The following is a 6,022-nucleotide window of genomic DNA, read 5'->3' as shown; positions in this document are numbered from 1 at the left end:
TAAGAGCGCTTTTTAAAAGCGCTGTCGTTGCTAAATGAGATATTTTAAAGTGCAGCCTATAATTTCAGCCTCCCAGATCGACCTGTAATATTTTCGACCTGTAATATATTTTCAACCTGTAACATTTTCGACCTGTAATATATTTTCGACGATATATTTTCAACCATAGGTAGGACTATATATATACTAATATAATACCATTATAATATCCAAAATTATATATATACATCATTATGTCAATCAAACTAAATCTCTAACATCAACAATATTATACTTCAAATATTAATTGGCAACAATATGAACAAAGTTAGTAACCATATATCCTGGAGTACTATAATATTCTCTTCAAATCGACACAAATCCTACTACATGAATAGCTGATGAATATAAAATTGACACAATTCCTCTTTGATTTCTTCCAACTTAAGTTTCGTGTAAGAAGCAGCACGGAATTCGTCAAAGTACTACAGAATAAAAACATAATATGAATGATTTAGTTAAATGTAATAAATTATAAGAAGTTATCTAATTAAGTTATAAATCCATACCGTGATTGGAATCTCTAATTGATTCATTTGAAGGATTTCTTTCATAAACCTCAAAACAAAGTATCTGCAGTCTGAACTGTTCCGCTGTATCGGACACTACATAGAAAAACAAATAAGATTTTATAGTTGTCTTGTTTTATCAAGTAGCATAAATATTATAAGCAAAATTGTGAAAAATAATGTACCTGCACTTTGATCCAAGTAATGTTGTTTGATTTAGTCCGGGATACCTGTGCGTCTCGTTGACTTCGGAACACTTGTATTGATCTAACAAAAATATAAAAGCATATATTTAGATCAATCTCACAAATAATTAAATATATAAATATACAAGAATATTTAGAACGATTCCACTTACAAATCAATAATTTCCTTCATAGCCGGATAATTGCTCCACTCACCATCTACCGAATTCAGAAAATATACAACTTCTCTTATCGGATTGATAGCAAGCAACAACCAGTGTGCTCTATAAATTAAAACAATAGGTTATATAAAAATTTTGCTACGCAAAAGAAACAAAGATTAAATGAACCAAGAATGAGAAACTAACCCTACTGGTCGGGTATTATACGCCCAAAGAATCAGACTTTCTGTATTGCCGGATGACATGAATCTATCGACTAAGCGCTGTCTAACTGATTCCGGTTCCGAAGCAATTGTCATTCCGCTGCAATGGGCGGAAGACACGAAACAGAATTTGTTTGACAATGCAGTCCCGCGCAACACTCTGTCATGCAACAACCTTAAATAAAAATATTATAAACATATTAGCGGATGAGTGAATAACCGGATGTATGAGTGCATATTAGTGTATATTACCGGATGAGTGAAAAACATAATAAACATAATGTGTAAATAAATTGTTCGACTAATTAAATAATATATCGGATGAGTGAATATTACCGGATGTACGAGTGCATATTAGCGATGCCTAGTTGTTCTTGCGTAAAAATCTCTTCCAAGTCATCTATTGCAATATGTGAAATGAATTCAACACCAAAGATACCTTCCTCCATATTGATTTGACGGAGAGCACCTTCCTTCAAATCGGACATATCAACAAGTGTTCCGAGCGTCGTCCGGTATCGAGGCACAAAAGCACCACCTTTTTTTGCCGCTTGCTTCGGAGGACCCTTAGGCGGTACGCTATGAACGACCTGTGTCACTTGTTGTGACTCCCGAGCAGATGCCTAAAAATCAAATAACGATCGATAAAATATAAAATCATGCAGTTTTAGATTCAAATTATATATTAACACCTTAAATGTACCTCTTTTAGTGATGCAACAGACTCCTCCTCCTGTAAAATCCCTTTGCCCTTAATTGCGGGTTTTGTAGGAGTAGTCTAAAATTAAAATGTAAAAAATAATTAACGTAACGGTGCAAAATTGACATTCGAAAACTAAATGATTCATAATGGTTTTGAATATACCTCATCACCAATGATAATGAGCTCCGAGGGCCATGCAACAAATGACCCTATTGCATCTCGCATCAATGTTGTCTCTGAGACCATGTCAGGTACCGGTAGCACCGCATCATGATCTAATACAACATCAACTGATACTTTCAGGTGTCCATCCGGGAGCGGTCTATGGTGAAGTAAATCTCCCACAGTGTTGGTAAGATCGCGGGATCGACCACCTTACTGCAAATTGACCTGAAGAAGAAACACAGCTTAGTTATTGCGCTTCTTACTTTTTCTGGCAGAATAGAACGTATACCTATTGGTAAAAAATGTTCCATTATAACATGGCAATCATGCGTCTTCAAACTCTTTAACTTGAGGTCTTTCATGGACACAAGTCTTCTAATATCTGAAGAGTAGCCTTCTGGAACTTTAACTTCACTGAAGAACTTACACAATGTTTTCTTCTCCTTTCTAGATATAGTGTAAACAGCAGGTGGCAGATATGTTCGTCTTCCTTTCGTCACGGGTCCCAATTCAGTTCTCATTCCCATGTTTACCATGTCCTTCCTTATGTTAAGGCCATCCTTAGACTTTCCTTGTATATTGAGTAACGTACCTATGACGCTGTCAAATACATTTTTTTCAATATGCATAACATCCAGGAAATGTCTTACATACAACGACTTCCAATATGGAAGTTCAAAAAAAATTGACTTCTTCTTCCACCCACCCTTGACAAGTGAATGTGCAAAAGGCTTGCCAAACTGAGTGCTCATATCTTTCACCTTTTCAAAAATTTGATCACCTGACAAAAAAGGCGGGGCTGTACGATGTTCGGCCTTTCCATTGAATGCTTTTCTCCACCCACGATAGTGATGATTAGAATTTAAGAATCTACGATGGCCGAGAAAGACATTCTTCTGACAAAGCTCCAATCGTGTCGTATCGGTTTCATCTTCACAAACAGGACACGCCTTTTGACCTTTATTGATGTACCCGGATAGATTTCCGTATGCTGGAAAATCATTAATTGTTCCAAACAACATCGCCCTCAAGTTGAAACTTTCCTTCCTATACCCATCGTAAACCTCCACACCGTTCTCCCACAAAAACTTTAAATCTTCGATTAAGGGTGCCAAGTATACGTCTATGTCATTCCCTGGTTGTTTAGGCCCAGAAATTAGCATAGATAACATCATGTACTTACGCTTCATACATAGCCACGGAGGTAGGTTATAAATCATAAGAATCACAGGCCATGTGCTATGCGAGATACTTTGAATACCATGCGGGTTCATTCCATCAGTAGACAATGACAACCGAAGGTTTCTTGCTTCTTTTCCAAATTCAGGATAATCAGTATCAACTTTCATCCATTGTGGTGAGTCTGCCGGATGTCGCAACTTTCCATCAATAATTCTTTCATCTGCATGCCAAGTCAAGTGTCTTGAATCGGTCTCACTACGATACATGCGTCTAAATCTCGGAATTATAGGAAAATACCATAAGACTTTAGCAGGAGACAACTTTTTCTTATATCGAGGGGCACCACATTTAGGACACTCATTCAACGCTGCATACTCGTTTCGAAACAAAACGCAATCGTTTGGACATGCATGTATCTTATCATAGCTCATGCCAATAGAGGACAACATCTTTTTGGCTTCATATGTTCGATTGGGAAGAACATTATCCTTTGGTAGCATATCTTTCATAAGGGCTAATAACTCTGTGAAACTTTTATCCGACCATCCATTGTCCGCCTTTAAGTTGTACAACTTTAACACCACAGACAATCTTGTGAATTTTGAACAACCATCATACAACGGTTTCTCTGTATCGCTTACCAACCTCAAAAATTTTGGGACAATCCTCAAGATCTTCTTCAAGCGCTTCTGCAATCTCTTCGACTCGATCGCAATCGTATGTGTCTGTGCAATCGTCGTTTGAAGCATACTTCCTATTACACCTCGACTCAGCATTCCCGTTACTTTTCTCACCATACATTGTCCAACATGTATAACTTCTATCAATTCCAAACCGTAGTAAATGGGATGCCAACTTATTCCCGTCAACCTTACCCCCATAACAGCAACCCAAGCAAGGACACGGCATTCGAAGCGGGTCTTCGGAGTGCGCAACCGCAAACTCAACGAATTCCCATACCCCTTTCTCGTACTCTTTCGACAATCGGTTTGAATTCATCCATGTCTTATCCATGTCTTAATTAAGCTAAACAAAAACGGTCAAACTTTCACTCTTCACAAGTAACCCCTATGGCGAATTCAATTCACAAAGTTAGTAAGTTCATCACTTAACGATTAACGAAATTGACATCAAGAATATTCCACATGTCGGAATAATGAGTATTACTTAATATAATCTAAAAATAAACTATTAGTATTCAGTCCCCTTCTATTTTTAAGGTATTCATGGTCATTTTGGAAAATTTAAATTTTGGGATCGGCCGCTATGCATCACTATCCCCCAAGTACTTTTGGGATCGGACGCTATGCATAACTATTCGGGAATGATTACTATAATTGAAACTCTATCTACATGCCAATATGAAATAAGAAACTAATTAAAGTGCAAACGATCCATCATAGAAGTTCATTCAAATCACAACTAATTACTTTGACGAGAGAGATTCAGAAAGTATAGCAAAAGAATAACTAATTACCTTTAGAGAAATTCAGAAACTTTTGGAACCACACACCGTAAGCTAATCTGATGTCTCTAGTGATATTCTTTTAAAAAATCTTTAATATCCCCTGAAAAATAATCATCACCCAGATGTTATAGCAATTCTAGATACATAGTACCGCAAGGTAAATCAAAGTTTAACAACTACTTAGAAACCGGGGCGCAACTACGCATGTCAAAACAACGTCGTGAAAACGACCACAAATCATAGTCGAGTCATACAAATGGAGAAATCAAGGTGGAGCAATTATATCTCATGAGAAAACAACAATTTAGCATGTATTTTCATAACGGGGCAGCATTAGTGTCTAACGAGAAAGCACACAAAAAGTTGTCGCAAAAGCGAGCAACTACGATACCATCACACTAGCATTAAAGGCTTTAGGTGTTAAAACAATGTCAATGGTCAACATAAATATGATCAAGATAAAAGCTTCATGGAATGCTCGAAAGGTCGAGCCAAAATCGCACATGGAATGCTCGAAAGGTCGAGCCAAAATCGCACGAACATGCTACAATACTCACCAATTATCAACACAACCACATATAAAATGGGCATCAAGTAAATCGTGATTTACATTCCGAAAATGTGGAAATAACAGAAACATTCATACAATTACACAATTACGAGTAAGTTTTGAATAATTATTCCATGCTTGTATTCACCTTAACTTGTCAGTAGGCATTGTACTTTGAAATGAACATTCAAAATCAGATGTACAAACATACTGTGCACATTTGTTTTTCCTTTTACTAATATCAGAAAACTTAGGAAAATCATAGAAACAATATGGTGGATAAAACTCAGTAGCAAGGTTTGGTATCGAGGCAGTGGGAAAAGTATGAATGAAATGAAAACTAAAATAGTGGGAAGACTTTACCTGAACAGAAGCAGCAAGAAGATTTTGATTTTGACCAAGAAAAACCCTAAAATCCCACAGAACGGCTTAACAGCGGCGGCTAGTTGGTTTGGGAGTGAGAGTGAGACGACGACGGAGGGACGGAGGAGGGGCTGAGACCACGGCGGAGGGAGTGAGAGCGAGGAAGCAGAGAGTACGTGAGCGAGGAAGAAGAAGAAGATGTACGGAGGAGTTTTGTGTTTCTGAATAAAATAGCGTGTTTTAGTTTTATGAAAATTTTAAAAAGGGCTACCAGAGCGCTTTTCAGAAGCGCTTTCATACACCCCCCCCCTTATACCAGCGCTTTATTACTAAAAGCGCTTTCGTACCCTCCCCCTATAAGAGCGATTTCAAAAGCGCTTTCATAACCCTACCTATAAGAGCGCTTTTAAAAAGCGCTTTCATAACACACCCTATAAGAGCGCTTTTAAAAAACGCTTTCATTACCCCCACCT

The 6,022-nt window shown here is 37.4% G+C and overlaps 1 long non-coding RNA gene across 1 annotated transcript; it reads right to left on the bottom strand.

Annotated features, from left to right (window-relative positions):
• Positions 1-254: 254 nt before the first annotated feature.
• On the bottom strand, positions 255-649 carry LOC131647454 (uncharacterized). Its single transcript, XR_009297833.1, has 2 exons — positions 549-649; positions 255-464 (listed from the first exon to the last, which is right to left on the bottom strand). It is a non-coding gene; the product is annotated as an uncharacterized LOC131647454 (long non-coding RNA).
• Between the last annotated feature and the right edge of the window lie 5,373 nt (positions 650-6,022).

The sequence above is a fragment of the Vicia villosa genome, linkage group LG2 (assembly GCF_029867415.1).
Source record: "Vicia villosa cultivar HV-30 ecotype Madison, WI linkage group LG2, Vvil1.0, whole genome shotgun sequence".
NCBI classification, from domain to species: Eukaryota; Viridiplantae; Streptophyta; class Magnoliopsida; order Fabales; family Fabaceae; genus Vicia; species Vicia villosa.
This window is presented reverse-complemented; position numbering and strand designations above follow the sequence as displayed.